We start from the raw sequence: 23,256 nt of genomic DNA, 5'->3' as shown, positions 1-23,256 counted from the left end.
CTGGAAGCAGCAAGCAATGATGTCAGTCAATTCATTGCACAGAATTGAAAGCCTGCTTTGTAAGAGATAAAATGATACTGCCGGCATTATTGCAACTATAAAGAGTCTTAGACTATTGCTGAGGTGACAATAGTCCTCCAGTAGATGCAATCACACATTATACTATGAACCTAATCTGAGAACTTCATTACCTGATTTACTCTGGTACTAATAGAAAAAAAACTCCTGAGAACAGAATTCAACTGTGTCTTTATTATATGGTTGATGGCAATTATATTATTTCAATGCATTGTACGCACTATAAATTGGAAGATAACTAAATTGTATCATATTGTCTTGAAATTGGTGATACACACCAGTACCATACCATGCATAACATGTTTAAAAACAATTTGAAAATAATCTATCAAATTTTATTTTTTACCAGTTTTCTTTGGTCCATCCTTAGTGTTATCCAATAATCCCTTTATTTTGCTGGCAACAGCTCAAACTGAGGGATTGACCCTTGTGAGCGCCAAAAACATCGCTCACATTACTGCCTGGGATGCCTTTTTATATTGAAGCTCTGTTCGAGGAAGCATGGGTGTCCAATGTTCTATCTTTTTCTTTTTCCATGGGCATGCCATAATTTTACTTATTGCGTGTGTGTATACATCAAGCGGAAGAGCTGGCTGTGCATAAATGAAGACACAGATGAGTGCGTGCAGGAATGGTCTTATCTGACCTCAGATTTCAGTCCTGTACCCTCCACTCCTCTTCTATTCTCCTGTAAGTTCTTCGCTTGGCTCTCCCATCACCAGCGAGGGCTGATATACGAGGGGCACGAGAGAGGAGGAGGAAGCCGTTAAAGTTTGTGGGCCGTGGACGGACAGCTCGGCATGAATATCAGTAGCGCAGAGTTTGCGTTGCATGGCAATTGGATGAGCGGGAGCAAAGCAGGTGTCAGCACTTTCCCTCACAGGCATTTTCACTCAGCCAGATTGAGTCTTATTATCTGACCCTGCCTCTTTTTCCCTCTCTGGCCTAATAATATTGTTTCAGTGATCCTGTTCAGCCTCCGACCTCTTGACATTACCCATGAGTCTGGCAGATGAGGAGTTCTTCTTGCCAGGAAAAAGTGGCCTTTATATAAACTTTTACTTATTCTTCGCCTCTTCTCTGATTAGTTTTGCCAGCAGCAGATAAGTTATATTCTTCATCAGTCTTCTTTTTTGTGCGGTTGCTTCAGACAAATTAGCACTAGGCCATGAAATCTATCCCGTTATCTACTGTAATGATTAGTCAAAATGTCCACCCGACTAATGATGTTGACAAGAGTATACCTCCCATTTTTCTCCATGTAATTCCCTTGTTGGATTTTACCTTGACACAGATCTGTATAATGCATCATCAACATGCCGTAATTAGATTTCATGATTGTTTTTGTTATCAACAATAAAATAAAAGTCACATTTAACATGACTGTGTTGGAGCTCGTTAGGCATCCGAGGTAAATGGCAAAGATTTGGACGAATAATCCCTCCCCAATCTGGACACCACAGCTGGTTGCCTCAAGCCCCTCTATCAGTCTCACACACAGATACAGGCGCTTATACACACGCATATGCCACCCTGATCTCTATGATGCTGCCAACATGTACAGTGAGACACAATGGGAACGAAGAAAAAATGCCGGTTATGCTAATATTTTTAAACTGGTTTTCCAAGCCTGTCCAATGCAAGTCGTCCTTGCTGTTGAATTTGCACGATTTTTATTCATCAAGCAGCTACATATTGTCCCGTTATTTATCTTTTTGTTGTAAATTCCATTCATCCATCCTTCTGTTTTCTATATAATTTAGTTCGTGGGTGAAATGGAAACCATAACAGTTTGCTTTGGGCATATAGGCAGCCTAGACTTGTCACCAGCCCGACACATTGAATGTGAAAGACAATTAAGACTCACAAACACACTCGTAGCAATTTCCCAAAGAAGGATATTTTTTTGAATGTGGAGAAAGTGAAAGGAACCCAAACTCCATAATCCAAATCCTTAAACACGGATTTGTGAAGCAGCCACTGACCACCATGCTGGTAATTCCCTATTAAATACTAATTGGGTCTCATTGATGTGATGGACATCAATATTTTTAAAATAGTAGAGATTCAAAGTGAATGATCACAGTCCCAGTTCAAATTAATTAGACTTATATCACTGTCACTGGCGGTAAATTAGTTAATTTTGCTCAATTTACCTACCGTATTTTTGGAACTATGTCAAAACTAAGCAAAACTTTAAAAAAACACTTGTAAACATGTATACTTTTACATTGTCATTGAAAACTATTTTTACATCTAGTGTACGTGTTTTTAGAACACCCTATATTGAGAGCAGAGGACAGTGGTTTTTAGATGTCTTAGTTCGTTGTTTATCCGTCAGGAAGCATTTTTGTTCTCTACATGTTCTATTTCTGTTGTCGTGGCTATCTGAAGTTACTGTTCTTACTGGTCTGTTGATCTGTTTTTTTCTTTTTTTTTTAGCACCATTACTGGCAGAAATGTTGTTCATTAATGGCTTGCTTGAGTGCTGTGTTCAATGCAGCAATATGTTTCTTTGAGTCATGTAATGTATAAGGCACAAGGACAGTCAGTGAAAATTAAGTTCTGCGTCAATTGCCACAATTTTTAAGTGCCGTTCAAGATGAAAAATCTTTTCTTAGTGTTAGATTTTATTAGATTTTTAAAAGAAGTCTCTACAAAAACATGATTTTCTTTCACCTATTCATTTGTTTGCTTTTGCAAGTGACTGAAAGTTTGAAAATTATGATACCAGAAGTTTTGGCCAGCTCATCCTGCATCCTATTTTGGGCATAATTTTGATATTTCCGTGACCCGTTGGCCGAGTGGTTAGGGGTTTTAATGATGTAATATTTGGGCTTGTACATTCAATACGGACCAAAGTTAGCTAAAAAAAAGTTTGGAGCATCAAATGCACAAAGTTCATGTCCCTGCTCAGAATCCATCACTGAGGCAGTGTTTTGAAGAACGTGTTGCAGTAAAAGGATTTAGAGTCTATTTGTGCTGTCAGACTTTGACCAACTTTTAGGTCTTTGTTTTTTTCATTTTTTGAGTGGATTGCATTTGTCATTTCTACATTGTGGGTGGCTGGTAAAGCTCCTCCTGACATTGCCTGAAAGCCAGATTGTTCAGGAGAGTGAAAAAAGAAAACATGTTGACCTTGTCTACAGATTTAGCTTGTCTGATACACTGTGCAGTTGCACAGTAGCAGGCAACAGAAGCTGTGACTTCAATCAGATCACTGGGTCAGATGGATGTGGTTAATGCCTGGGCTCAGAATGTGGAGGTAATACTCTACAGCTCAGGACACATAGTCTGTTCTGTTTTCAGCGCCTGCAAAATTGGATGTGTTTATTTATTCACCACCATTGAAGGAACGGCAGGCACTCAAAATGCTCCTCTGGGTGTAGATTGCATTTTACATGAGGCAATGAGGATTTCTCTCAACTGGGTGTCAGAATAGACTTAACCTAACTTTGCAGAATTGGAAAATGTAAACCCCATTTTAATTTTTGCTTTATGTGGAATTATTTATTGTTTGAACATGAGGAAATGCTATTGTGGGTAAAATATTGCAGTTGCAGCGTCTCTCTTGCTCTCTCCCTCACTCTTCCTTTCTGTCTTTATCAAGAACCAGATTTTTCTTTGGTGGTGGTATTATTGAGTGTGGCGGGTTGTCTACGACTAACTGGCGACCAGTCAAGGGCCTTATGATTATGAAATTAATGGATGGTTGTCATTGGAGAAAGGAAATCTCAATACTAGATGTTGTTTTTACTTTTTACTTTTAAAGAGTAGGTCAAACCTAATTCCTTTTACCCTTTCCCTCCGCCCTTTCCATCACAAGGATGTCCACGGGGATCTGTTTTTAGCTCCTGGAGATCCACTTTCCGCTTCCACGTATTGTCTTGCTCTACCCTTAATTAATTGGGCTTTTTTGCTTTTCCTATGACGCTGCTCTTAGTCATAAGACTTCCTGTCTGTTTGCAAAAACAACTCCTCCTGTCAGCCTTTCAACCTCTCATCTGCCCTGCCATACTTCCTGCTGCAGCTCCCTCTCTTGCCTTCTATTCATCACTCCACAGTCCATTTTACAGTATCGTTCTGCCTCCTTCTTCCATTCTTTTCTCTTTCGCTCCATTACCTTACTCGTTCATGTCCCCTTCATCTCACCCTCTGCCTGTCCAACCACCTGACATTAATTCTTTTTGCCCCCTTTACTGTAGTCTCTCTTCTCCCTCCAGCGTTTTTCAACTCGCCATTCATCTTCGGTTCCTCTGTCCATCCCTCAGCTCAGGCTCTCTCCCTCTCCTTTTCTTCCTCATCCTCCCTTCATCATCTGGCACCAATCTTGCTGACAATGCTGTTCGTGTGAACTGAGCTGCACAGCCCTCTTGCCTCGCCCCACTCTTCCCCATACTGTACCTCCCATCCTCCCCCTTCTACCACACTTTCTCACACTTCTAAATAATTTTATCTCCCCTATCTCATTATATATACATGTTTGTTTTTGTGTGTATATATGCATGTATGTATATATATATATATATATATATATATATATATATATATATATATATATATATATATATATATATATATATATATATATATATATATATATATATATATATATATATATATATATATATATATATATATATATATATATATATATATATATATATATATATATATATATATATATATATATATATATATATATATATATATATATATATATATATATACATGTGTGTATATATATTATGTATATATGTATATGTAGGTGTGTATGTATGTATATGTTTGTGTGTATATATATATATATATATATATATATATATATATATATATATATATATATATATATATATATATATATATATATATATATATATATATATATATATATATATATATATATATATATATATATATATATATATATATATATATATATATATATATATATATATATATATATATATATGTATATGTGTGTGTCTGTGTGTATGTATATGTTTGTGTATATATATGTATGTGTGTATGTATGTGTGTGTTTATGTATGTATATGTGTGTATATGTATGTATGTATATGTGTGTATATGTATGTATGTATATGCATATGTATGTATATGTGTGCATGTGCATGTACATGTAAATGTAGACGTATATATTCCCATATTCTTGCTGTATATACGTATGTATACAGCAATGTGAACTTTAGGAGCACTTGTACTGATTGCAGTAGGTTTTTCAGCAAACTATACATTGTGTAAACAGCTCTTCCATGACGCACATATGGAGCAGCAGAAGCAATCTAAGCTATCAGCAGAACAAATAAAAAAAATACATGCATGTGGAAAATAAATCTGACCTTTAAGTTGCCTGTTGAGGCAAGCTTTCACTATGTTCCACTGAGCAAATACTGGTATTCTCCTGCCACCATTCAGTTGGAAGTATATAATAAGGGGGTTGGTGGTTTGTGACTGGGGCTGAAGGTGGGTGTTTTAAAGTAAAAGTGGATTCCTTCTCATGTGTGTCCGTGTCCATATTTACCCCAGCACACATCATTCTGGGAATATTTAATATAGAAAATATGGCTATGTGGATACTCTCCATTTCATTGATTATGTATGAGCATAAATGTTACAAACTGGCAGCTGTGTTGTTGCAACTGTATTTGTGGAAGCTGTGGCGCCAAAGCAACGGTGTAAAATGCAAACGAATCACATCCATGAATATTTTGCAGGGAGGCACAACACAATAAGAGTCTAACTTCATTATTAGTGTGAAAAGCAAATAACAATTGTGTACTCACCTTGAAATAAAAGTACTGCATGAAATCTTTCATTTTCAACTCAGTCATGTAAAATGACAAAATGACAAACCTTAAAATGAAATGCTATGGAAAGATGGGGAATGTAGAACCAGATGGAGTCCTCTTTTCGGATGACACTATTATTCACACTTCTACCGCTGCCATCACTTTTCATGCAACCGTCTGCTTGCTCTGTACTCTGTCCCACATGCAGGCTTTATTCCTCTATATTCTACTGAGGAGGAAAGAAGATGGATAGAAGTTCCCATTGGCATTCTCCTTCTCCCTTCCATGCTTGGGTTCAGTCAATTGTAGCTCATGAAGACAAGACGCTCCCGAGCCTTGATGCCACTCAACAGGTGAGTGCAACTCGCTTCCATGTATGCAAATTCACGTACCAATTCAAAAGATCCGTACCTTTTTATAACAAGAAAATACATATCTTTTTTTGACTGTCTGCCCTTCTTCTCACTCTTATCTGTGCACCCTATAGACAGGTGCAGGTGATCAAAGTTAAAATCAAGTTTTGCCTCATTTCTTTTGTGTTTGCGAGTATCGTATACCGAATTCAGAGGAATACAGCCGATTTAGAGGCTCTGAGTCGAAGATGACAAAGGCCTAGCTTGGTTTTCTTCAATTTATTTGGTGAACTGCTTGCATTTTGTCGCAGGGCTTTCTCTGTTTAGTTGAAATTTTGTTTTCGTGATCACATGGGGTTCTTTACACCCTTAATTAAATAGACGAATACAATAAATTACCCAGGAGTAAATAAGAAAAGGTGTCATTATGTAAAATGCAATTGAGTGGCATACTCGATGCCGGTCAGAGTTAACTAGGAAAGAATTAGGTTCACCTAATAGTGCAAACAAGCAATGTTTTCATATATTGTCCCTTTTTAAAAAGTGAACATAGCCATCTGCCATCAACTGCTAAAGGAGCCTATTCTTTTTGCTTTCACACTTCCTCATCTAATCTAATTTTCCACTCTCAGCAAGCCTAAAGGCCTATGCTACATTGGATACAAAGGTAGGCTAAATCATTGTTTAAGATGCAAGGTTAAGCAAACCGTCCAAGGTCTTGGCAGACTATTTCTACAGCTCTCAATTCAGTATACAGAATGTATTAGGCATTTTTTTTGGTTTTGTTTATTTTAGCTCTGAAAGCAACACTTTTCCATGCTTGTGTTTTAACGGGCATTTACAAAAAGATTTCCATGTTTTAAAGTGATTAGATTCTGCTGATAATCTTATCTGCATTTTTAAGAAACCGTCTCTGGCAGCACTTCAGCATTGAAGTAGTAATGGTTCACAACACTGCCTCCATAAGATCAAGTAATTGCCGCCGTGGATACGTGGCCAGGGTTCTTATTGTGGTAATAAGAGGGAGGTCGGCGTCGACCTGCATCGACGTTGAAACTTCATTTTCTGCACAATCAGTGATTTCACGGAGTTTTGCTTTAAATTGCTCCAAAATTGAGTGTAGCGAGTCGTTTCATTATGTTATGGGTGCTGCTTTTGGAGATCTACCTGTCAAGGTCACGCACAATGGCGCGGCGGCCTTTGATGCCTTCGCCGTTGTTGTAAAATACCAATCTATTAACTGCTTCATTTTGTTGTAGATTTTCCTTATGAAGTATGTCGTGAAGTGAAATCAACTTTCACATAGTATATGTAAGTCGAGTCAGCAATGGTCTAGAAAAAAATGAACCAAATTTTTATTATAGACCCTTTCAAAGTCATTCAAACTATTCTATTTAGTTTGTAGATTCTTATTGCTTTATTCAAGAAAGGTGGTACAATTAACCAATACACTATCAGTGGAGATGTATTTTTCTGTTGATGTTTTTTTAGAGAACCTATCGTCATAAATTTTATATTTTTATGCCACTTTCCAATGTGCCTCTTATCGTTTTAATTGCTTTGACCAGAGAAGTGACTCAGTCTTAATCATGCTTAATCAAAACCCTTTTACCATGTTTTGAAATGGGCTATAGCTGTTTCATATGATAAACGATAGAATGGATGCAGTTCGCAAATGTGCGCATGCTACGAGTACTGAATTTAAAACAAGCAGCATGATACACAATTATAACCATGATTCTTGAAACTAGGTCATTTTGACATATTTCGGACACCTTGTAAAAAGGTTTTTCTTTCTTCTTTTAAATAAGAGAATGTGTAGGTCGTGCATGGTGTATTATACTTTTCCGGATTCTTGAAGGTCAGGTGTCAGTGGGGAAATGGACTTCTTGTCAGGGCGGATTGTGTCTCCCTCTGTGCTACCCTTTCTCAGTCTCATCTAGGGTAAGAGGCTCAAATGTCACCACGGAGCTATCATTATGGTAACTGTGGCCTTTTCAAATCACATCCTCGTTCTGCTCACCTGAGCAGTGGCAACCTTGACTTTATAAGGGCCTTAATTGAATTCCCACAAACACATGTTTTCCTAATCTTTTACATGACGGAGCATTCTATCTTGGCTTCTCTACTAGTGTAGTACAGAATTTAAACATCATTGCAACAGTCCTGGTGCATATGAATGTAGGACTGTTCTACTTCTTATAGTATTAGTCTGCATGGTAGCACAGTGAATGAGTGGTTAGTATATCTGCTTCACAGTTCTGAGATCATGAGCTCAATTCTTGCTGAGTTCAGACCTTCCTGTGTGGAGTTTGTATGTTTTTATGCAGGCTGTATTTAAAAAAATAGTAACGCATCTGTAATTTCTGTGTTTAGGCCGTTTTTCCTATTCCACTGTTCCCCGATAATGAACTATTATTAATGTAGCGATGCCTTTAGATTTTCAATCAATATAGTATTAGAGTTCCCAGGGTAGGAATTTATCAAGTTAACCAGGGCGATGCCTCTGATATTATTTGTAATGTTCCTCATCCAATCCCTTGATTTGAGTAACGTTGGGCTGTGCATTTTCTTATTTTTAAGGTAAATAAATGAATTTCAGATACATATTTGTCTAGTGATCAATCATGTCTTAGGTTTCTTTTTAATCACGTGACTAAAGTGCATTAAAGTAACTTGCAGAGTAAGAAGCTTCAATAACTTTATTTCCCAACGACAAAGAGCCATTAGGGGAATGCTGTATTTTTGCATTTTTGCTTCGCCAAGCATTGGAAGTCAAAACTATATGACACTTACTTTCTCTTATACCCTCTTTTGCTAGTGGTGCTTATAGCCTTCATTATCGTGGATTCCATCCTGACAATGCCAAGTTTAATTTGTGCGCCATGACTTCGATAGGAAGACGGATAACGCTATGTGTGCTAAGTGGGGCGAGTGAACGCTGCCAAGAGGCTATTAGCTTAGTTTGGCATTAAGACTAGAAGCAGAAGGAGACAGCTTGGCCAACTTCCTCTTTCATTCTCCACCCCAAATGTAAAAAAAAAAAATTAAAAAAGACAGAACTTGCAAAATCATATGAACTGATTTATGTCTTTTAATCCCCCAACAGACCTTTAGATACTTTAATTTAGAAGACACGAAACATAAAGCAGTATATAATCGAGCCTTGAACGAGAGACACAAGCAGGTGCAGGTAACCTATTTCCATTAACACTAATGTATGCTGGCAATGTGCTGACAGACAGGGCAAAAAACACAAAACAAACACTATAAACTCAGAACAGCATCATGGGATCATCCTAAGTTGAACTTCCTTTCAAGTAATTCTTGCTGCCTGTTGGTGTTCTGATGCCATCATCAGATAGACTGACTGACTGCTAGGAAACTGGTAAAAAATATAGGCCACAAGAAGAGACAAAAAAACAAGTCTCTTGGTGCGAGGACCTTTGTATGTGAGTGGGATTGATTAAACTTTTATTTCCTGAAATATAGGCTAAAAGCTAGGATATGAAAAACAATCTATTGTTGATTTTGTCGAGCTCCAAAAGGACTCCGTCACACACGTGTGAAACATGTGGAATGATTAGTTTGAACAATAAGATCAATGCTAATTATGAAATATTTTAAGTTCAATTACAGGCTAATTTCATGCACCATTTGCAGAATCCCACTATAAGATTAACGAGTTGCTCACTTGTATCGTCCTTTTTCTTCTCTGAGCAGCCGATTGCATTGAATATTGTCATGCTTGTTGAAAGAGAAAACTTTCCTTTCAGACTACCCAAAAAGCATCATCATTTTCAAAAGAAACTTTCCAAACACTGAAATGACTTTCAGCTCTAAATTATTTTGATATCTTATTTTTTTTTTTTATGTAGCGCAGTACATCTTTCTATAAACACCAGCATTAAGTTGCATATTCATATATGTAAACTGTATGCTAATGTTCTTTTGTGTTTGGTTGTTTATATGCATCCTGTGTAATGGCCAATCTTGCCCTTCATATTTGACGTGAGGTGACTGGTTGAGCCTTGATCTGTGAGCTCTGTCTCTCACTCATGCTGTCAGATGCAACAGAGCATGTACTTCACAAACAACTTGGTCATTGCTCGACTCAAGGTCATGATTTCAGTAGCTCTACCGTATCAGGAGGCCTTTTGCAATGTGCTCTTGTTTAAATGTGATCCCCATACGTGATGTCGGTCCTCTAATTGAAGTTTGATCCTTGGATTGAAATTATTCATCAACTGCTAATCATATAATCCACAGTGCATTGCTTAAAGCTCACAGGTAGTCCTTTTTTTTAAGATCACCTTCCACATTCATACACATAGCATCACACTGGGTCAGAAAAGTGACCATCCACGCCTATGACAAACAAGAGGGATTAAAGTGATAATGATTACAGCTCCCAGGAGGTATTAGCTGTTTGGACATCGACATTGAAAAAGCGAGGTGAAGGATATCTTTGATACCCCATGACTTTTCCTCACACCAATATCCTGTCTGCAGGGCAGATAGGGGGGGATTTAATTCACAGTAATTACTTTATTGACTCATTTCGAAGGCCGTATGACTGTGGTTAGCCATCAATAAAACATATGCCAGGATGAATAATGTGGGCAGACACAGCGGGAGGGCAGGACTTCTCATACAAAAGACCACAGGACTACATTTCTGCAGTGCATATTTTGTCATTCCTTTTATGTCACCACACACACACACACACAACACTTTTTGTTCTATACATGTATTTGCATTGAAGCATTAGCTCTGACCTCCCCACTTTCCCTCTCTCCTCCAGTTACTGCTGTCCCCATCCTCCTCTTGTCTCCAGTCACTCAGACCCTCCAAGCCTTCCGGTCATAGCCCAGGAACATCACTGAGCGCGTGAGTCACAGCTGTGTTTAAATATGAGGTGCTGTTGGCCTCAGGGAATGTGACGTGGGTGAGGGATGGCCTCCTGAGATTGCCAGGCTTTCCACATTTCTACATGATTGGCAACTCCAACAGAGTCAAGTAGGCATACTGCAAGGGAAAGCATTGCATGAGCTGCTATATTCCAAGACGCCCGCCCACCATAATAATGTCCCCAATTAGGTTCAGTACTATTTTGAAAAATATCCATCTTCTTTATGAGTCCCAAAGATGATTGTAGGTCAACCAATTTCACTGTTTCTATGATTTATTATTATTGATTTATTATTATACTACTATTTCACATATTGGACTCTGAAAACAACATTTTTAAGTTCTCAGTCAATCATGTCAAGTACCAATCTACTAGGCCGTTACTAAAACACAAAACTAGCCATATCATTTGTAAAAACATGATGTTTTTGACTGTGGATCCTATCGTTTAAAAACTACATAAAACTAAATTCTACAGCCAAGAAATTATGAACAGCTGTCAGACCGAAAACAACAGAAAATGAATGACCAACTGTTATCCTTATGCTTTGCATAAACCTACTAATGGAAATTAATGAACAATTTAATGTTACCACATAATCAAAGAAGAATCGTTATTTGATTATATTTAAATGGAAATTCACCAGTTTAAAAGACATTCTAATACCTGTTCCCAATATGATTACACAACACTTGGCAATTTCATATGGTATACTGATACTGTTGCCATGGCTTCAAAGTGCTGGGGGAAAAAAAAAAATCTGAAAACAACAACAACAAAACTGACAAATGTATAACCTTATGGCTTGGTTCTCTATGTAGGATGCAGCTGGGGGCAGGAAGTTGATAGGATTGTAACAACACATTCCCTTGACTGCCAGCATGGTTCAAACACATACAAAAATACTCAGAATATCTTAACTATATTATAATATGAGGGGCTCATTAAAAACATTTTTTGGCTTTTCTTTAATACGGTATACCATCAAAAACCTCAGACAGCACTTTTAATCCAATTCATTTTGACGGCAACTGTTACTAAAATGTGTGAAACATAACAAAGCGTCAACCGTATAATCGATGTAGACATACATTACTTCTTAATCTCACTTGAGGAAAGAGTAATAAAAGAAAAAAAAAAGTACAAATCAGGAAACTGGAGGGTTATGTAACAGACACCCAGATTGGTAAGGATTAAATCTGTATTCATAAATTATTCAAAAACAGCCATCAGTGCAGGTACACTTGGCAAGAAACAGGCCACAAATGAATCTATGCAATCACTTTACCCAGCAGAGAACCAAGGAAATCATTCAAGATGGTACTTGACCACACTTAATATCCCAGCAATTTCTCTGATTGTGATATTCTGCCATGCTTAAAAAAAAAAAAAAACAAGTATTTCCAAATCACACGTGCACGAAAGGTCAGACTGATTTCAACATGTCTTCAATTTATATGTAGCACACTCCGGTTTGCCCGAGTGCAACCTCTTCAATCGTAACACAAATTGACTTTCAAAACACCGAAAACAAATACTTGTTTATAAAGTGAACAACAATTTTTGAAACTTTATAGTAGTGCCGAGTGTGCAAAAAATTAACAACAGGACCATTTAAACGCCTTCAACTGTCATCAAATATTTTACGTGTTTTTCATATTCATGGGCTGTTTATAGCTGTTAAAATACTATGCGGTTGGTCCCTTGAAAAATGAGCTCCTCATCCATTATGTATAGCACTAATCGTGTATAGAGCCACTGGAGGTTGGAGCCAATCCCAGATGACATTGGGTGAGAGGTCGCTAGTCACACCACTTGATTATGGCAGCACTAAAAAGACGGCAAAATTCGTCATCGTAACAACTGCAGTCGCTCTGTAGGAGAACGTATGCGTGGTCGTATGTGTGCTCTGTGCAGCAATAAATCCACCTGCAGCGACGTAGTGGCCATGAAGATATACTGTATCTCCAAAATGTGAAGGCCTTCGCCGATATAAATACAGACTAATGGACAAATGAGCAAATTGCGTGGCAGGTATCCTCCATCTCCCCATGCTATAAATACTGCGATCCTACAACTTGATTACACTATTTATGAGTAATTTAAGAAAGAGGAATATGATTAATAACTTATATCGCTCTCGCTACTTCTTTGCACTCAATGATAACTTAGATGTGAAAATTGCTTGAGGTTGCCGTTAATTATCCTGCCAGCTTAGGTGACATATGTGTTTGAGGTTGAATGTTTGTCAGACCAAAACGCACTTTTGCACATGTTCGCAGGCTGCCAGCCAGAGAATTGGGAGATGCACAAACCGCAGTGCACACCATCTAATCCCCACAGGTTTTGGCAATGAATCAGACAAATCATAGCTTGTTGACATGCCGGGCTATCAGATGAGAGATATTTAGAGAAGAGCCCCTCCTGGCATTAGTTAATAGACGGTTTATTCACTCGGTGTCGTGAGTCTGAGATTAAACTTCATTTACCGTTCTGGAAATTAATTCGGAAATGAAATGTGTCTTTTATGCGTAGGCAACCTTTTGCATACTTGTTATTAATTTGAGTTGAACAGGTTCATTAGAGTGTTGGAAATGAATTGTAAATCCATAATAAGCACATATTCATTTACCTACAGCAGAGCAGAATGTTTTTTTTTCATGCTGCTATAAATTGAAAGTGTTTTGGTGGAATTAATTGCTATTTCCGGATGTGTACAAAGTCACCTTGCTATTATTTCTTTCAATTTGGTTTCTAGTATCATTCAGACAGACATGGAATTATCAGGATGCTTTCAAAATTGGTATGTGGTGAGATTTTGACCTATCCAATACAGAATTTTTGCCACTAGACACATAAACTTGATGGCTATCTCATTGCTCTGACACATTACAGGCCAACACTCTTGAGTAGCTGTTCACGCTAAGCTATAGGAAAAGGATGTGAATGACTGGCCACAAGTACTACTCAAATTGACTTCAGATAAGGATAAAGATTTATGTATTGCTCCTGACAACTGGCAAATTACTGCAGCAATAAATAATAGTTTACTCTCTATTCCTCTCTCTGTTCTTCTCTATCGACTAATAAGCGGTTTTTGTTAACCTATTTGGTTCAAACATTTATGAGCTTCTTTTTTTTCCATTATCATTCTTGTTAAGTCTTGCAAAAACCTGCTGCTTGAATGAATCTTCAAAAATTGTCATACTACTTGTCCACAGATATGAGCACATTGTCTATTTTTATCGTATCAAACAAGACCCAGAATTAGTCACATTCAGCACCGGAATATAAAAGTCTTACTGTCATTTTACAAATTGATTTTTCCGGTTCATTCTCCTAGCTCAATTTTTGACAGACTGACCTAAAAAGAGGAGAAAATATGAATAATTTACATGTGTTTAGTGTCCCCGTCACAACTTGGTGGGAGATGAAATTAATGACTCCCTCCATCTTTTCCAGGCTAGTACCATGTCCAGATTGAAAATCAAGGTTCAGATGGAAGATGTCGCCTTTTGACTGTCAAATATAACAATCTGCAACCCAAAGCAATGGCACAAATAGCTTCATGACCTCCTGATTGGATATACAAGGTGAGTTATCAACTTTTTGGATTATAATAAGCTTTTCCAAATATTTAAGGTCTCAGATCAGCCAAATAACGAATGGCATTCTCACAGTGCAAAAACAACCCACCAGTAAGTACCTTTAACACTTTCCTCTTCACTGACAATCGGCTTATGAATAACTGTTCAATATTCGGTTGATAAAGAGCTTGGCATGAATCAAGATAAGGTTTTGTATGCCTTTAGTAGCTGGATACACCTCAGATAAGCCACTGAAAGTCAGTTAGTTCTTTGTTATAGAAGTCATTATTTACATCACAGCTAATCCTCTCCTACAACATTGACGCCCTCCAACCAAAATACTGGTTCAGCCCTTTTTAAAGTGGGGAAAAAATGTTCTATTCCCGTGGTGGGAATAACAAAATGACTTGGATTTAAAAACTTAATGCCATTCCCAAATATTTATGGAACAGTTTGAGCTCATGATGTACTGTTAAATACTTAGTCTGTGCAATAATATTATATTAAAAAGGGAAAATATTGTATTTAGATTGCAGAGATTCAAATTAGTGGTTTAACACACGTGGTCCATCATCAAGAGGTCATTGGTACAACTTAAGATGTCTAAATACTAATAAGAATGATTGCAGTGCCAGTTTTAATTTTAGTGGTGCAACCATTTGTTCTTCCAACCTTCAATCATCAGTTTTCCATATGTCCAGTTTTCACTGGATGCCCGAGAGCAATTTATCCACTTCATTTTAATAATACAATGTTTCACCACACTGATTGAAAACAATCCCTAAATACAATAACAACAGACCACCTGTTATGAGCCTTAGAACAACATCTCCATCATATGCCCTCTTGTGCTTGTGGGAACAAGCCCATATGTGACGAGATGCTTTTTTTTTGTCAAACCCAAGTTCATTTGTTTATTTTCTGCTCTTCATTTCTCCCCTGCTGCCTTGCTTCCAGGCTTTTCTGGCTACAGACGGGGTTTATTTCAGAGTAGGGGGTGTTGCCGTGGCGATTCCAGCAGCCTCCTTTTACTATTCCTCCTGGGAAGAGAGCACATTTTCCTGACATCAATGGGCCCATGGGAAAGATGTGGTGGTAGCAGTGTGGAATATAAAGAGGAGTATAGAGTGCAGACATCTCCTTTTGAAAGACCGTGTTTTGTTTTGTGTCCTTCAGCAGGCCTACACCTGCAGCCATGGCAATCTTGAATCCCACACACTGCTTTTCAGATGGGTCACAAATGGCAAAGTATGTTTCAAATTGTATTCATAATGTATCAGGGGCAGTGCAAAGGTAAAGTGGTGAGCTGTGTGCTATCTGAAAAGAAAGTTCAAAGTGCTCCATGTGTGGAATTGTATAGTGTCAGTGATTCAACAATCCATAATGTGCTCTATTGAAAACTTGAAATGGGAGATTGAATGGTGGCTTGCCTCAATTTGTCAACACTATGGACTGAAGGTCAGTTAGTGACATGATTGGCAATAAGAGGTGAGTAGGTGCTATTTTAAGTTGTAGTTGATTTGTTTTTGTTTTTTTCTTTTTCTTTTCTGTTCTTCAGTGGGTTTTATTTAGCATTACTTCCCCAGTCCAAAAAGATTTATGTTATGTTAACAAAGACCCAGGGCTCTCTGCATGGTGTTATTGTATTTGGTTCTGTGTTTCTGTGTCAGTTCTCTGATTGACTGGTGATTATTCCAGTGTGTACCATTCCGCCCTACCAAAATCACCAGGGAGCTTCCACGTGACCCTCAATTTTAATATAAATGAAAATGCATAACGGCATCAAGCATTGTCGGTAGATGTACGGTATTTACGAGGATTAAAGTCCACAGCTGCTCTGTTTTTCCGATGCTTCATTTCAAATGCTTTCCACACTTCTATGGTTCTCTGGTGTTTTTAGTTGGCTGTCTTGGGAGCTCCCTCCAGCTGTGGATTGTTGAGGATAGACATTTGCTGCTGTGAAGTGTGAAGGGACCTACTTCAAAATGTAGTGTGCAGCATTGCTCCTAAAGAGTCATTTGTTCCGACTGGCAGACTCGTCTGATTCACAATACATGACTTATTTGTGTCTTGATAATGAGCTGATGAATCCAATCTTGTGTTAGTGCTGAACTGGGACTGGAAAAACCGGCATCCTTTTTAAAGCGCGTCCCTGATGAGTTCTCTACGGCCTTTGCCGTCATTGAACTACAAATCCCATGTCCCCACATCGCTGGCCAGCCAACCGTGGCAGTTGCCCATCAAGCTCAGCATCAAATCAAAATACTATAAATGCTTTATGAGAAGATACAGTGGCAGAACAAGGCAAAGTGAGAAATAAACAGAAAATTGCTGGTTTTATAATTGGATTCTTGGGTCAGCAGGACTGGCAATAATGACTGGCTATTTCAAAATGGATGACTACAGGCAGTAAATAGGCAAAAATTGCCTATAAGCATCGTCAATAAGTTTACAGAGTGATATTTCACAAGAAAAGACATTTCTCCGGTGTGTTTTTTGACCTCCTGTGTTGATCTTAGATCGGAGATTACAACAACAGGGAGATCAAGTGCCACTGAGTAATCCATGACCATAACAACCACCCTCACATTGACTGAAACCCACTCCTCAGTTTAAAGTTTCCCTACACTTTGCCAATCACACCCTGCATCTCAGTTTATACTATTAGCCAAAGCATTTATTTATATTAATAAAGTCTGAGAGAGACATTGATTGTGTTAAAAAAAAAAAAAACGAATTTATTGCTACCTGGAATGACATTGGAAAACATTGGTATGCCGTACATAAGAACCGTTCTAAAAGTAATTGTAATACTGAATGATGTGAATAGTAATGACACTAGTAATGTGCAGATGGTGCCGATTTGATTTCCAGTGGGCGTCCCCAAAGTCAAACACAGCCATTACCGAGCCCAGACACAAATGCGTCCGCTAACTCAAAAGTGGCACCGTAAAACCTGTGACAAACAATTTGTCTGAGTGCCTCACTAGTTGTCCAGTATGAAATTGAACAGCAGTTCATTTTCATACTAACTATAACAGTAACACACATACTGGAATTAATAATAGTCCCAAATATGGAAATCCGAATTTTCCAACTTTTTCTTTCCTAATTTTCCAACCTCCAATTCTAAAGAGTTTTTTTTAAACTAAAGAGCAAGTGTGTAAATGTTGGCTTGCATGATTGTGTGTGTATTAGTGTGTCAATTACATAAGTTATTTATTTCCTCGACAATGGACATGAGACTAAAATATGCCTTCTCAATTATTTCCTTTCATTTAAACATATTGTGTCTATAGTGGGCAAATTACTTCTTAACTCTCTGTAATATGTCTCAGAGGAAATGAACTTGACATGCTGGCAGGCTGCTGTTGGAGAAAAGTAATATAAATGGAACCAGATATTTTTATATATATTCATTTTCCCTTCAGTGTGGTCATGTGTGCAAACCAGCCTGCAAGGTCCACTTGTGTGTACGATCTATGTTTTGGTGTGTAACAGGGAAATGCACTAAGTTTGTCTGTATGTGAAAGGGACGAAGATGGATTGGTTAAAAAGCTGCTTTTGCATACTGATGTGTGTCTGTTAATCTGCTTCTTGTCTGCCTTATCTACCCATCCGTCTGTATTTGTGTAATGAATTGAATTTTGCAGCTCACTGTTTCTCATCCGAGCAGACTTTGCATGCCTTTCTATTTTTCCCTCTTCACATGTGCGCCTTAATAAGGGAGCTGGGAATCGAAAGGCAGGCGACCGTATTAAAAAAAAAAAGAAAGTAGACAGGCAAGTTGACAATGAATGGGGAGAAAGAGTTAATTAAAAGAACAGCATGTTTGCTCTCTCTTATTTGCTTTGAGTGCATGTCTGCCAAATTGAACAGGATGTGAGTTGCTCTGCTATCACATTTGTACAAATGTGTGTGCATGCTCGCACATCAACTTCATTTTGACTGGCTTGATGAGGTCACATGGTACGCCCCAGTCGATATGACGGATGTAGGGCCTTCATTTCTAGCTGGATCTGGAACGTACCTTCCCTTTCACTTAATTGTAGCGGTCAAGAAGGATGGTGTTGTGAGAAGAAGCCTGAAATCTAGGACTTGGAAGTGGGGTGGGGGTTTAACCACTCCAGAGACATGCTGCAGTGAAAAGGAGATAAGAATGATGGCCTGGCAAGTGAAAAAGAAATTAAAATTAGATACCTGCCTTCCTCATTTGCGTGCATAACATTATTTTAAGATTTGTTTGCTTGCCAGGAGCACAAGTGATGTGTGAAAGGTCCGTGCCTGAGTAGATTGAAAGCCAAGGCACTGGCAATAGATGCTTCTGCTCCAGGAAGAGGGTTGGTGTGGGCGGTGGGAGGCGAGAGGGGGGGAGCAAGGGGTAAACAAATGCATCTCATTATTTGGACGTGCGCCTCTGCAGAGCTCTGGGTAACCCATCACAGTCCACGCAGATTCAATTGCTTCTCTTAAATCAGTTTGTGGCTGAAGCCACATCTCATCTGTCTCAATTGCAGAGCTGAGAGACTCTGGACACAGCAACAGCATCGCCTAGTGGCTGTGGGAGTATTTTAGTGTGAGGTCTGCTTGAGTCCAGCTGTTTAGCTGGCATTAGTGGAGGCTTTATCTGTGAATTCAACAACTCACTCTTCATTCCCGACTGACAGTCTTTCTCACACAGTCTGGCTTTTCACTTGATCTTACTTGAAACAAAGACAAGCTTAATATTAGTCACTGTGCTTTTCCTACTCATCAGACTTGCACAATCCTGGCACAGAAGATGATTAGTTTCCACTAAGAGTTTAATAGAGATAATGATCTTCCTTTAAAAAAATAAAACTATGAATAAAAAAGAATCATCATTCTATTGAGAAATAGTTAAATTGTTAAATACGCTTTCATATTCCTCGTGGAATAACTATGGTCAGATAAAAGGACTTCACTGCCAACAAATTCAGTCTAAAAAAACATTTATACGTATCATCTCTTGTTTGCTTGTTGTTCACAATTTGTATTTTAACAAGAACAATGTAAAATCTCACTATGATCATTGAACTTGTTGCACTGTAGACTTTTTAGTATGAGAAGGATGTATGGTAGTATAATTTCTGGAGTGAATTCATATTTAGCAATGGATCCCAACCATTCATTTGCAGGTGAAAACAGACCTTACAACATACAACAATACATTACAATAAACAATCTGAAATATTTCATGAAAAATTAAAACAAAATACCCTATGAAGATGCTAGGTGAAGCTGGTGCGAATGTTATTATCCACAGACTTAAAACAAGTACTGGCATGAGCTAAAAAGTCATTTTATTTGGCGATGCAAACAATTATGCCAAAATGCACGTCTAAAAGAAGCCGTTTGCAAATCTACACCAGGAAAATATCCTATTTTGGAACATTTTTGTAGGTATTTAAGACAGCACAAGCTTAGCAGAACTTTACAAGGAAATTTTGATTAGTCCTTAAAGCACTTCAGGTTTATTTTATAATGAATAAAATCAACCTATTGTCCAACAATGCTGCCACCTAACAAAATGCTAATAAAGTAAAGAGGCTGACATGGCCACGCCGTCATAAGTTCAGAAGCAATATACACCTGTTCCACCACTGAATCAAAGCCAATGACAGAAATGCCACTTTAAAAAGTCCTTCATTCTTGTTTTGAAGGTAAAAGCTTCAATACAGTCTATCCAATCATTCAATTCTAAGTCCTCTTGTGGTTCACAATCTGATAATTTACCCATAAAAAAAAATAAGAATGATTAAATGCAAGTACGGAAAGCAAGTTTTGGATTTAACTTTTTCTTTTTGTTTAAACCTCAGAAAAAGAAAAAAAAACATACTTTGTGTGGGAGGTAATACCGTGAACATTTGAATTTCCAATTTCTGCTAACTTAAAAGTGCGTCTACAGTGGATCAATTGCAAGCTCTGAGTTGTTTAAAATAAGCCAGACTGCAGCGTTCCTATTCTTAATGTTGGATTTTCCTTCCTTTAGTCGCATCTTTTTTTATTTATTTTTTATTGACAGTGAGATGTTGTTTTCTGGTATCTGGAGAAAAAAAATCCTACATAAAGTTAACGTGTAAATATCACTGGCAGGTGTCTGTCACACACCGCTCTCTATAAGACAAACTTGCAGACACTATTTATAAAAATAGGTGCGGTTGTACTGTTTTTTTTTTTTTTTTTTGTACCACAGTGACAATAGCATTTTTTCACCATCTAATTGGTTTAGCTATACGTATAGTCATTTTTATGCATGTGTGCTGCTTAAAATGAAAAGTATAGTTTGATTTCAAGGGGATGATGCATGGATTTGATTATAAATTCCTTTTTAAGCTGGACTTAAAAATGATAAATAGCATGGACATTGTGATGATAGGCCAGCCAATAGGATTGCTTGTTGGCTTGTTTCATCCCAGAAAAGGATTTTTGCAGAGGGTGCATGCTGTACGTCATGAACACTACAGATAACTAACTTCCAGGCAGAAAACACTGATTTTTATGGCGATTCATGTTTTTACCATCGATAAAGATTTGCGCTACTTTGTGTAGGTGCGTGGTGCAAAAAATATGGGCCACATGAAGGGTTCAGTTGCTCAAATTATGCAATTTTTGCCATGCCGACCTTACACACCATTCTCCATGAGGCAATTGTAATGAATAGGGTTTCCCATTCCGCTCAGTATAAATATCAAATGCAATGCTGTTTTGTTTTTGGTTTGTTGTTGTTGTTGTTTTTTTCTGATTCAACCATTACAATTGAAACTAAGTCATTTCTTTCCTTTCAAAAAAGTATAAATTCAATTTTTTTTGAGGGTTTTACTAATTGTTTGCACCTATTTTCCAATTTTTATTCAAATTATCCAACTTCCCCCACCACCCATTCTCCCAAATTCAACAAAAATGGCCTTAAAATGATATAAATGTGTCCAGAAAGTGTCCAAAAGTTGAACAGCATGTGCCTGAACTGAACAAGAAGCACCTTTCAAATCTTCTAGGTTTTATGTTGTCTCTATATTGAAGATTTAGTTTTCCCGACTGGGAACGTTGCGACTCTGCAACCATAATCTAGCATTGAATAAAGTGCTGTATGGCAGATTGAGGTGCAATGTTATTTTAAATCCTGTTACTGTATGCCACTTGAAGACACATCAATCCCATGTAAACGTGTGTATGGAGCATTTGTGTATACATATTCTGCTATGTCTTTCAGATGGAGTGAAGCTGACAGGTACACAGTCTTTCTGCATATCTGGCTCAAAGGATAAGCCCGTGAACATGCACGGCGAAGTAACGTATGTGTTCATCCGCTTGCCAGACGCATTCTCCTCAGCAGCCTTTCTGCTCTAAGTCTATCTTTGTCTCTTGTTTCCATTCTTTTTTTCCACCCAGCTCTTATTTTCACATTGGCTTATAGTGAGCACAATGAATTTGGGCACACGGCGCACTGTTACTTGGCACTGTGCGAATGAATTAGCTTCTGTCAAAGGCATAAAATTACATTCCAGTGGGGAGGCAAATCCGATCGTCACCCATTCGCCAGGTGCCTTTCCATTAAAGCGGGTACAGAGATTGCTTTAATCCTGCTTGTCTCCTCTGTGTCCAAGATAATAACTTGGTGTCATATCCGGAGATAACATTGGTCCCGAAGATGTGACACATTGTTCAGAGCTATTGCAGCCAAACTCTTGAGCAATATTGATTTTGGTTCTTTTTCATATTCACGTGGCACATATGCAGCAGTGGGTGATGTGTGGTGGCTGTGCTTGGTGGGGAGATGCAGTTTCAAACAAAAGAGACAAATAAAAAGGCACACAGGGCCCAGAATAAGAATAATTCACTATATGTCATGAAGGCAGCTGCTTTTTTTTTACATTGCCGTACCTGTTTTCTAGATTTAAAAAGAATTTCTGTATAAAATTGTTTAAAAAAAGGGGGACATCTGAAATATATTTTTCTAACTGTAAAGGACACATGAAATCTTTTATTCTTCCCCAAAATTGACAGTGGACCTTATATTCAATTCTTATGTATAAACTATGGTTGACTTTAATGACCTCAAACCTAACTAACTACTTAACTATTACTAGTATAGAGCTCAAAACTTATTTATCATTCACCAACCCACAAAGACACCAGTAAAATAAAAGTAAAACATGTTAATAAATAAACTATAATGGCATTGTACAATGTTAAAAGATCAAGTAGAAATGACAAATTCAGTACGTTGTTGGAATAAAGTCCCTTATGCATGAAAATAAATGTGCTATTGACCAAAGTTATTTAATCCATTGTGCTGTAAAGTCTGTAAAATATAGTATATGATATTGCTGCCGTGGCCAGCTAAGCACACAAAATAAAAAACATGAAAGCGCTGTCAAAGTACAACTTTGCCAATTTTTTTCCAGTGTCGAATCCAAAATGCAATCTGGAGCAACTATCTCTCTTCAGATTGGTGTCAAAAGCAGAAGCAAATCCACTTCCTCGAAGAATTGATT

At 37.8% G+C, this 23,256-nt stretch overlaps 1 protein-coding gene across 2 annotated transcripts in view; it reads left to right on the top strand.

The window, feature by feature from the left end:
* Positions 1-23,256, top strand: part of st14 (ST14 transmembrane serine protease matriptase) — a 126,159-nt gene extending 102,903 nt beyond the window's left edge. Inside the window, exons 23-26 of one of the 2 annotated variants that reach the window (XR_013326959.1) lie at positions 6,097-6,241; positions 11,046-11,131; positions 14,616-14,746; positions 21,972-23,256. The gene's annotated coding sequence lies outside the window, so the exon portion shown is untranslated. The remainder of the gene's footprint in view (positions 1-6,096; positions 6,242-11,045; positions 11,132-14,615; positions 14,747-21,971) is intronic. The other variant, XR_013326960.1, reaches the window with a different exon arrangement.

Source organism: Stigmatopora nigra, chromosome 7, assembly GCF_051989575.1.
Source record: "Stigmatopora nigra isolate UIUO_SnigA chromosome 7, RoL_Snig_1.1, whole genome shotgun sequence".
In the NCBI taxonomy this organism is placed as follows: domain Eukaryota; kingdom Metazoa; phylum Chordata; class Actinopteri; order Syngnathiformes; family Syngnathidae; genus Stigmatopora; species Stigmatopora nigra.
Note: the sequence above shows the minus strand (reverse complement) of the source record. Positions and strands in the feature narration are given on the sequence as shown.